At 40.5% G+C, this 11,906-nt stretch overlaps 1 pseudogene across 1 annotated transcript; it reads right to left on the reverse strand.

Annotated features, from left to right (window-relative positions):
• Positions 1-8,472: 8,472 nt before the first annotated feature.
• Positions 8,473-9,063, reverse strand: LOC308248234 (transmembrane protein 126A-like; annotated as a pseudogene). The gene has a single exon. The product of its transcript is annotated as a transmembrane protein 126A-like (transcript).
• Between the last annotated feature and the right edge of the window lie 2,843 nt (positions 9,064-11,906).

An 11,906-nucleotide genomic window follows, 5' to 3' on the forward strand; every position in this document is an offset into this window, starting at 1 on the left:
CTGTGCTCTACTTGTTCCTGAAATAGTAGTATTTGCATCTTGAACCATGAGCAGGAAATGCCTAACGTGAATGAATGCATTAGGATTGGTGCAATGTGGAACTCAGTAGTTCACTGAGCTCTGTGGACCTTGCCAGATGTGCTGACATCTGTTTAAGAGGTGATAAGACATGAGGAGAGAGTGCAGACTTTAAAGTCAAAAGATAGAATTCATATAGAGAATCTGTCCCTTTCTAGTACGTAGCCTTTGGCAAAAGACAACCTCTTTGAGTGTCAGTTTCCTCATCTGCCTCACTCAGTCACAAGATTGTTGTGAGGTTACATGAGATAATATATATGTAGAAATATTCCCCTGGGAGGCCCACTAGATGAGTCCATGACCATAGGAGCATGATAACATGCTCACAGAGTATCTCCTTCTACTGTATCACATCCTTCTCTTAATAAAAAATGTCCATGGTTCTGGCTGATGGGCTCAGTTGGAGTATCATTCCACATGCCAAAAGGTAACGGGTTCAATTTCTGGTGAGGGCACATACCAAGTTGTGAGTTTAATCCCAGGTTGGGGTGCATGAGGGAGGCAACTGATCAATGTTTCTCTCACCTCAGTTTCTCTCTTTTTCTCCATTCCTCTCTCTAAAAATCAATACAAAATTTTTGGTGGCTGTGCAAAATGAAACACCAGGTCTGAATTGAGAAGGATTGTCGTGGGAAAGATCTCACCTTCAGAATGTGGGTAAGTTTTGACCGTAGTCTCCTTTGAGCCAAAGGGAGTAGCTGTTTTTCTTTTAATAGTATGACATAAGGTGTTAATGATATAGTATTTTATATATGTGTGCTCATTGATTGATGAATCTAAAGTTATTGATTAGTTTTGCTTTGTTTATTCCCTGTGAGAGGAGAGGAAATAGAGAGGATTGGGATGGATAAAGTAAAATATATTAAAGCTGTGTCCTGCAAGAATGTACCCTAGCCTGAAAAGAATGGTAGTCAAACTGACTTAATTTTGGCCTCATATAATTTTTGTTGTTGTTATTCTACCAATACTAGCAGAATAGCAGGACATTAGTCTATGTCAGAAGGGCTTCTATAATCAGATTAAAGACTTCTGCTTTTTCCTGTTGTTCTCTGTCCACTCCCCCATCTTTCACCTCACCATACATGTGCAGGTGCACGTGTGTGTATGCACATATACACAAACACACAAACACAAGCACCCCACTAAAACCACCAAGAAAAAATTGTAATGTGCCCCTTACTTCTATCTCCAGATGTATGAACACTATATAAGAGAAGACAAACACCAACATCTTTGATGAAGTGGTAAACAGTGTTAATACTAGTACTAGCTGGTATGCCCTAGTACTAGTCAATTTTGATAGGTCAATAGCAAAATAAGGGAAAGACATAGAAACAAGACACATACATTTTTATCCTCTCTGTAAAATATCAATAAAATATATTAAAAAAAAAAAAAGCCGAAATCGGTTTGGCTCAGTGGATAGAGCGTCGGCCTGCGGACTGAAGGGTCCCGGGTTCGATTCCGGTCAAGGGCATGTACCTTGGTTGCGGGCACATCCCCAGTGGGAGGTGTGCAGGAGGCAGCTGGTCGATGTTTCTCTCTCATCGATGTTTCTAGCTCTCTATCCCTCTCCCTTCCTCTCTGTAAAATATCAATAAAATATATTAAAAAAAAAAAAGACACATACATTTTTAAATTATTTTCTCAGTGTTTGGTTAAATAAGACTTTAACAAAATCATGCCAAGCCAGTAAATTCCCAAATACAAAAATAATTGATCACTTAAAATACACACATGCCCCAAACACATTGCATATACATCACACTCATACATTAACTCATAAAAGTGAATATTAGTAGGTAAATAATGAGTGTTTCTATATCTTTAAGTGATTTATGAATTTATCTTTTTGAAAGTAAACTTAGGATTTTCACCAAAAGCAACCTTATATATTGCATTGTATTTTAAATTTAATCCAGTCGAGAGAAACATTTGTAACAGGTATGTGTATTTTTTTATCAGATCATTGCTTTATGTAATTACAAAATTTTCTGAATGGGCAGTGTGGTAGAATCCTATATAATAAAAGAGCAATATGCAAATTAATATCACTCTGCTACATCCACAAGCCACGCCCACCAGCCATGCCCACCAGCCAATCAGGAGGGAATATGCAAATAAACCCAACCAAGATGACTACCGCTACAGAGAGCAGGAGGGAGGCATGGGTTTCCCCGGCAATGGAGGAAGTCAAGCTTTCCGCCTGCCCTTGCTGGCCTAGGCCTCCAATCCAGGCCACAAAGTTTCAATTATAGAAGATAAATAAACCCCAGATACCAGGGCCTCCGCTTGGGTTGCCAGGAGGCGTGGCCAGCCTGCAAACCACCACAGGCCCCTCACCCAGGCCGCCCCACGCCCCAAGGGAACCCCCACCCTAATCCAGGACACCCTTCAGGGCAAACCAGCTGGCCCCCACCCATGCACCAGGCCTCTATCCTATCTAATAAAAGAGTAATATGCAGATTGACCATCACTCCAACACACAAGATGACTGCCCCCATGTGGTCAAAGATCCTGCCCCCATGTGGACACAAGATGGCCACCACAAGATGGCCAGCAGGGGAGGGCAGTTGGGAGGGACCGGGTCTCCAAGGGAGGGCAGTTGTGGGTGATTAGGCCAGCATGGGAGGGCAGTTAGTGGTGACTGGGCTGGCAGAGGAGGGAAGTTGGGGGTGACCAGGCCTGCAGGGAAAGGCAGTTGGAAGGGACCCAGGCCTGCAGGGGAGAGCAGTTGTGGGGGACCAGGGCTACAGGGTAGGGCAGTTAGGGGTGACCAGGCCTGCAGGGGAGTGCAGTTAGGGGCAAACGGGCTGGCAGGGGAGCAGTTAGGCATCAATCAGGCTGGCAGGGGAGTGGTTAGGGGGTGATCAGGCTGGCAGGCAGAAGCAGTTAGGGGCAATCAGGAAGGCAGGCAGGCGAGCAGTTGGGAGCCAGCAGTCCTGGACTGTGAGAGGGATGTCCGACTGGCCGTTTAGGCCCGATCCCACCGGAACACCCCAGGCCAGGCCTCTAGTTTTAGAAATTCGTGCATGGGGGTGTGTGTCCCTCAGCCCAGCCTGCACCCTCTCCAATCTGGGACCCCTCGAGGGATGTCTGACTGCCCGTTTAAGCCCGATCCCAGTGGGATCGGGCCTAAAGGGGCAGTCGGACATCCCTCTCACAATCCAGGACTGCTGGCTCCCAACTGCTCGCCTGCCTGCCTTCCTGATTGCCCCTAACCGCTTCTGCCTGCCAGCCTGATCATCCCCTAACCACTCCCCTGACAGCCTGATTGATGCCTAACTGCTCCCCTGCCAGCCTGTTTGCCCCTAACTGCACTCCCCTGCAGGCCTGGTCACCCCTACTGCCCTCCCCTGCAGACCTGGTCCCCCCCAACTGCTCTCCCCTGCAGGTCTGGGTCCCTTCCAACTGCCTTTCCCTGCAGGCCTGGTCACCCCCAACTTCCCTCCTCTGCCAGCCCAGTCACCACTAACTGCCCTCCCCTGCTGGCCTAATCACCCACAACTGCCCTCCCTTGGAGACCCGGTCCCTCCCAACTGCCCTCCCCTGCTGGCCATCTTGTGGTGGCCATCTTGTGTCCACATGGGGCCATGATCTTTGACCACATGGGGGCAGTCATCTTGTGTGTTGGAGTGATGGTCAATCTGCATATTACTCTTTTATTAGATAGGATAGAGGCCTGGTGCACAGGTGAGTGCCAGCTGGTTTGCCCTGAAGGGTGTCCCAGATCAGGGTGGGGGTTCCCTTTGGGGCGTGGGGCGGCCTGGGTGAGGGGCCTGTGGTGGTTTGCAGGCCAGCCACGCCCCCTGGCAACCCAAGCGGAGGCCCTGGTATCTGGGGTTTATTTATCTTCTACAATTGAAACTTTGTAGCCTGGAGTGGAGCCAAGCCTTCTGCTTGCTCAGTGGTGGCAGCCATTTCTATTGGGATTTATGTATCTTCTATAATTGAAACTTTGTAACCTTAAGCGGAGGCCTGGGCTGGCCAGGGTGTGTGGAAAGCTTGGCTTCCTCCATCGTCGGGGGCAACCCTAGCCTCCTGCTCTTTGCAGCTCCATGGCTGCTGCCATTTCTGTTTGGGATTTATGTATCTTCTATCATGAAACTTTGTAGCCTTGAGTGGAGGCCTAGGCCCGCAAGGGCTGGGGGAAAGCTTGGCTTCCTCCATTGCCAGGGAAACCCAAGCCTCCCTCCTGCTCTCTGTGGCCATAGCCATCTTTGTTGGGTTTATTTGATTGGCTGGTGGGTGTGGCTTGTGGGCGTGGCTTGTGGGTGTAGTAGAGTGATGGTTAATTTGCATATTACTCTTTTATTAGATAGGATGATTTCTTTTCTAATTTAAGAAAGGTAAAAGTTAGCCAAAACCGGTTTGGCTCAGTGGATAGAGCATCAGCCTGTGGACTGAAAGGTCCCAGGTTCGATTCCGGTCAAGGGCACGTAACTTGGCTGCGGGCACATCCCCAGTAGGGGGTGTGTAAGAGGCAGCTGATCGATGTTTCTCTCTCACCGATGTTTCTAACTCTCTATCCCTCTTCCTTCCTCTCTGTAAAAAATCAATAAAATATATAAAAAAAAAGAAAGGTAAAAGTTAATTAACTAGTATATAAAAGTTCTGATAAACTTTAGTAGAAATACCAGTGCAAATTTCAATGAAAAATAGACAATCATGCCAAAATCAAAGTTTAATGCTAAATAGACTAAAAATATTAAAGAGATGAACAAGTTTAAATGGAAAAAAGAGCATAGCAAAATAGAACTCATCAAATAGAAGAACTAGTAAAAAAACAACCAAAATATATGAACATAAGTAGAAATTCATTTTAAAACTGAAAATTATACAATATAAAATATAAGGTACAATAGCTAAATGCATAAAAATTAAATTACTATCAGTTAATGGTTATTAGAATCACTTAGATTTGTACATCTTATGCTAGGGACCAAAAGTGCATCAAGTGTTTATGTAATCTTATTTATTCAATTTTATATTCTGAATTTATGTACTGTTATTAAAATAATAGTGTTAGTAAATAATTATATTTTAAATGACCATTATAGAAAAAAAGTTTTAAATGGAAAGTTGGTGTTTCTCTATAAATTTCTTTTGAAATTTTGATCATCCAGACAATCAACATATGGTAGAAAAACTATCTAGAGTATTTTTTCAGTTTTTGACTTTGTTTTTTGTGTAGAATTTTGCTACCGTTACCCAAAACACACAGGTGATTGCCATAAAACTTTTTAGGAAGCTGAAATTCAATGCCAATGGGAAATCCAGGTTAAACACTTCAAAATTTGGGTACTGCTTACCATGGGGTAGACTTCGAGTTGATTCTCCACTTCAAAAGGTGATGAAAAATACATTAACAATATATTATAGTTAATTGTATTTGAATCACAAATTGTATTACCTTCCTTGTAACTCTGCCCCTGGAAGCTCAGGGATCCCAATTCCAGCTTTCAGTATAATTAATGATGGCACTTTTCCTATATCTACTTGTTGATGCCGTCTACTGCCTGTGATATCTCATTTAGATAAATGGCTAGGCAATTGCAGTTATATATTCATCAGAAGTAGGCTGTGACACTAGCATGGAGAACAAGCTTACCCTGACTTTATGAATGGTAAAAACTTTCTTGCCAGAATGTGCAATGGTAAATGATATTGTTAATATAGATTTCTATTCATGCAATGGTAACAATGTCAACAAGATCAATTCTTTTTGTCACATCTGTTGTTGTAGGTTAAAAAATATCTACTAAATGCCCAAACTGAATTTAATGTGACATTGTGGTTTAGATTTTAAATTTACTTTTAGCCCATCAGGTTTTAGTTTTTTAGGCAAAGAAAAAAAGTGAAATATTGATGATTTTTACCATTTGTAATCGGCCAAGATCAATGTGCAATTTCACTGAAAAGAACTGAAATAAACCAAGATTTAGGGCTACTTCTACAGAGAGTAATATCCTTGGGCTGGAGTAACTGTCATTAATTTTTTCCCCACATCCAGGAAATTTTAGGTTAGTTTTAAAGAAGTGAATACCTTTTAGACAAAAATTAACTTAATAAAATAAAAATTGTATTTGCAGTGCACATGAGTACAATCACAAAATTGTGACTTTTAAAGCATGAAAGGAGATATATATATATATATATATATATATATATATATATATATATAATTTGTAATGGTAATTCAGAATATTATTTTTGTCACAATTTATCAATGAGAAATGTAATAGAAAAAAACCTATATGTAATAAAGATCTTCTCCCCCGCCCCACCAGTATAGACTTTTTTCTATACACACCAGGGATATTTTTTAATGTATGAAGTAAATAAAGTTATGTTACAGCATGAAACCTTCCAGCAAAGTACAGCGAACAAGAAACAAAGTACGAACTCTCTCCATAGTCAACAAGGCGCCACATGATTTACCTGTTACCTTTCTGACTTCAACTCACATCATACTCCTCTTTTCTCAAGTGATCTCCAGCCACACAGGCTTCATTCCATTCCACAACCATGCTCCTCTTGCTCCTCTAGTCTTTTATATTTGTTTTCTTTGCTCAGAAAACTCTTATCTCCAGTCTTCTCATAGCATCTACAACTTCTCCGTCACAATCTCAATCCAAAAGTCACCTCTGAAGGAGACTCTTCCTAAGTAGCTGATCAAAAAAGGCAAGATCCTCAGTTCTCCCCCACCTTAAGTTTTCATTGTGTTTAGCACTCTCTGAAATGATTCAGTTTGATTATTTGTTCGCATGTGTTCCCGGGAGGGCAGCAGTATTTTCTTTCTTTTTCAGAGCTATATGCTTGACAGAGAGTCGATGCCCAATAAATATCTGTTGAATGGACTATCTGACTGTCATATTAGAATATTTTAAAAAATTTTACATAAATGATTTTCCTAGTGTTTTTTAACATTATATTTTAATAAAATATGTAAGTAATCAGAATTACTTATAACAGAAATTCACCAGGCTTCTATAGGAGAAAGGAGTGATAGGGAATATTAAGTGGGGCTACTTATATTGAATGTTTAAAAATACATATGCAAGTTATTTTAAGAACTCATCCAAGATTATTTATTTTAAATCATCAAATTCTTCATTGGTTCATTTGTGCACTTACTTGCATATTCCTTGATTTAACAAATATGTATTTATCACCTATGTGAAAGGTAGCATTCACTTTGTTTGAGATTCATCAGACAAAAACAAAACAAAGAAAGAAACCCGATCTTGTGGAACTTACCATTTAGTGGGACCAAATAAGATACACACTTTGTAAATAAGAAATACGGTATAGAATTGTTGATTAAAACTCTGGAAAAGAGGGCAGATAGGGGATGAGCAGTGGGCTACCCTACTGGTATTGGCTCTTGCGTAAGTCCAGTATTGTTCACAGGATGTATACTTCGCTACGTACCTCAAAATCAATACTATTTTCAAAAGATTCACTCATACACACATGCCAAACTTGCCATTTTCTTTACATATTTAATTATTTTGATTACTCTCACTTTTAGCTTCATTGTAGTGAATATTTTAAACTAGTATTTTCAACACTTACCCAGCTTCTGCACTGTTCATGCATAACAGAAACAATGATATTCTCAAACACAAGATCACATCTCAAAAACACAGTTTAACCACACAGTGGCTGAAAGGATCCCACACCATCCCTAATGCCATCTGTTATTATTCTGCAATGCTCCTGTTTCTTTCATAAAACTTGTAGCAAACCATATTCTTTTTTTAAATGATTTTTTGTTTCTCTAACACTACATTTTTAGCTTCAGAGGACAGGCTCATATTTTTAATTGCTTATTTTTTTTATTAGTGCCAAACATATCACCTGCAGTTAAAGAAATTTTTGAAATAAAATGAGTGCATTTGTAAATGTTTATAATGTCCCATAGTGTACCCAACCATTGCTCTGTGGGAAGAATGTCCATTAACCTAAATGCAGAGGATTTAGATGGAGAGGCTAAATATTCAGCTTTGCAATATAAAATTATGTACATTTTGTTGAAGCAGAACTTTCTATCTCCGCTGACTTTATTGCTTTTTTTTCCTGTATAAAAAGAGAGACGGTAGAGTGTTGCTTAAAAAAACAAAAACAAAACAAAACTTGGAATAGATTAAACTATATTAGGATGTATTGTTATATTGTAGAGATGAGAGTTTTTGTTGAAAATTGCTCAGAGGAAAAGGCAGATTGCAGTATAAAAATGAAAATTCAAGACACAAGCCTTTGGTTGGAGTAATGGGAGCCTTTTTCTCCTCTGGGCCTCATAATAATGAAACCGAGAACAGAATGTCACACTGCTCTTTTGTTTATTTATTTTTATCACAGTTTATTTTTGTGTACACATTTACTTAACAATCACAGAATTTCTAGGACAGGTTCAGGGAAGTGAAGAACCTTTATCGGTAGTTTATATTGTCTAGAATAGAGGTATGTTGCAAATCCAGCCTGGAGCGAAATGAGAAATGACATCTTTCTAAAGACAGGCTTAGAAATTCTGAGCCAGTAGGTTACGATGTTTCCTTTCTCTGGTAGCAGGACTGAGGCATCGCAGGTTCCCAGGCCACCATTCATAGGTACAGCCAAGAAAACAGGGTAGAGAGCACCAGAAACAAGTACAACCAATCCACCTTGCGTATGGTATAGGTTTCACAATTTAAATCACCTGCATTCAATGGTAAACTTAATAAACCTTTGTAAGATACGTTCACTATCAAAAATGGGATCACTGCCATTGTTACACCAGCATCTATACAGATCTGTGTCACATTTAAGATGCACCAAAAAAGACTTTGCTATTAGGCCACAGAGAGCAGCATTAAGTCCAATACATGTCAATCCATGTTCAAGTAGATCCCTTTCTGCTTCTGAAAGTTGGTTGGCTTTTCTGGTTATTCTATCAACAATTTGTTTTTCCTTGACAATATTATCTGGGTCATGATTTTCCATCTTGAACCTTATGCTCTCCTCCCAAGCGTTGGTGCTTCCTCCCCCACTGCTCTTTTTTTTTTTTTAATATATTATTCTTTAAAATTTTATTTTAGTTTCTTATTTTTTGTTTTTACCAGTCTTTTTTTATTGTTTAAAATATTACCTATATTAGTACATATATCGCCTTTTTTTTTACCCCCATTGACCTTCCCCCAGCCTCCCCTACCTCCTGTCGCACTGCTCTTTTGATGGTGAGATCTGAGCCGATCTTGCTACTGATAGGCAAGTGGTCAGCTAGAATGCTAGATTGTTAGGGAATTCATGAGCCTAATTTTGGGTCAGTGGCTCTGAGAACCACATGGATCAATTGTTGTAAATACTGCTGATTGTATATACCTTTTTTGTTAACCATGAACTCTCAGTTAATTATTTTTTTTTTAATTAAGTTTTAATTCAGTCACAATCCTGCAGAGGGAGTTTTAGAGAGGGACTTACTTTAACCCTTTGTCAAAATGTTAAAGTGGAGAGCTGTGTCTCCCCCTCAATCTGCCTGTAGTTTCATAGCTGCAATGGGCCAAAGGCACTGGGGTCTGGAGAGGGAGCAGGAGGGTGAAGCAGTCATGCAGGTTGGCATTCAATACTGATAATTATAGCTAATTGTAGTGACAACAGCTACAGCAAGAAACAAAAAGAGTTAAACTATTAATGCAATTTGAAACTTACTCTGTTCTAAGTGCCATGATATATTAGTTTATTTAATTCTCCCAGTACTGTATTAACATGTGAATCATGAAAACTTGAATGGAGAGGGAAAAAACATGGAATGAGGGCCTGCCACTCTGACCTTGACTCAAAGTCATCACAGTGTGGATATTAATAGATGCACATTCAAGTTGATTCCCATTAGGTTGTGCAGACCATCATACTTTCTTTAGAGGACTGTTTGTTGAGGGTGCCTTTGCGTCAGCTTATGGGCAAAGTTAATCTAGAACAGAAAACTGGGGGAAAACTTCTATCAAAATGTAAAAGTCATAAATTATCTAGATTAGAATATTAGTTTTCCAAAGGACTTTGTCTTTATATATATACTAGTGCCCCAGTACAAGGACTTGTGCACATTCAAAGGAAATTAATTAGAAAGTGGCCCGTGGGACAGGACTGGGCGAGACTGGCCGAACACACTCTAGAGCAGGGGTGGGCAAACTTTTTGACTCGAGGGCCACAATGGGTTCTTAAACTGGACCGGAGGGCCGGAACAAAAGCATGGATGGAGTGTTTGTGTGAACTAATATAAATTCAAAGTAAAGGAGCGGAGGGGAGAGCAAGAGAACCGGATAGAAGAGCCGGATCCGGCCCGCGGGCCGTAGTTTGCCCACGGCTGTTCTAGAGCCAACCTCCCCTGGTCCCTCCCCTGGCCGGCCGCACCTAGGGCACCGCTGCTTGAAGGGCGTCTGCAGTGAGCGGGGTCCTTCTGGTAGGTGGGGTTCCTCGGCCTGGCCTGTGGGGATCAGTCTGAAACTGGCTCTCTGACATCCCTTGAGGGGTCCCAGATTGCCAGAAGGCGGTTCTCGAGTGACACACCCTGGAATCAGGCTCCCTCCTCTCTGGTTCGGGATGCATCACCTGAGAACCGCAGCTGACAAGTCACCACAGCTTGGCAGCTCCTGCATTCAGTGTCTTCCCCCTGGTGGTCATTGCACATCATAGCTACCTGTCGGACAGTTGGGCAGTCGCTTAGCCTTTTATATATATATATATATATATATATATATATATATATATACATATATATATATATATATATATATATATATATTTTATTGATTTCAGAGAGGGAGAGGGAGAGAGATAGAAACATCAATGATGAGAATCATTGATCAGCTTCCTCCTGCATGCCCCCTACTGGGGATCAAGCCCGCAACCCTGGCATGTGCCCTTGACTGAAATCAAATCTGGGACCTTTCAGGTCTTTCAGTCCACAGGCCGACACTCTATCCACTGAGTCAAACCAGCTAGGGCAGGACTTTGTCTTAATTATTGGTTACTCTGCATCTCCCATTAGGAGCTTCTTTATGAACTGCTCAGAAGAATAACTACTATCATCAAGGCTGTAACTTAAGAAAGGATTTGTGCCACCATAAATTGTTATCTATTAGTTCACAGGCCTTCCCAACGATCATGAACCTTGCTGATCAATTCACCTTGAGTATAACAAGAGATGGTTGGTGGCTAGATGTCCTGGTTACTTCATTTTCTGTTTTTACCACATATCAAAACCAAGAAAAAGTTACTAAGGACACTTGAGCCTCAGGTGTCCCTCCTCATTACCTCTTACCTGGGTCTAGGAAAGAGAGAAAGGCTGTTTCACTTTTAAATTGAAACTCTAGTGTCAGAAGTGGGTTACATAAATCTTTTTTTTTTAATAAAATGTTTGTAGATAAAAGAGAAAGCGAGAGTGAGAGAGAGTGAGAGAGAGAGACAATGAATTTCAATATCTAGAACCATGACCACCCACTTATGTAACTGAGCTAGCATGCAATGTACTTGGAAGGGTGATTCTGACTATTGACATCCACTGCTATTGTCAAATGGATTTGGCAGTGATCTCTACTGATTATTAAGTTGGCTTTGTAAGCAGAATCAACTAAGCTTTAGTGATGTTTTGATATATACTCATAAATCCACCTCTTTATTTTCATTTTTTTAGTATTTTATCAGGGGAAAATATGTGTTTATTTTCTGAACCAGTTTAAACCTTTCATAAGTAATTTTAAAATAAAATAAAATTTATTGATGAAAGACATAAATATCAACCAACAGACACTAACATGGATAATCTCAAGGGGCCTCCTAAGGTTATT

The sequence above is a fragment of the Plecotus auritus genome, assembly GCF_963455305.1.
Source record: "Plecotus auritus genome assembly, chromosome: 5".
In the NCBI taxonomy this organism is placed as follows: domain Eukaryota; kingdom Metazoa; phylum Chordata; class Mammalia; order Chiroptera; family Vespertilionidae; genus Plecotus; species Plecotus auritus.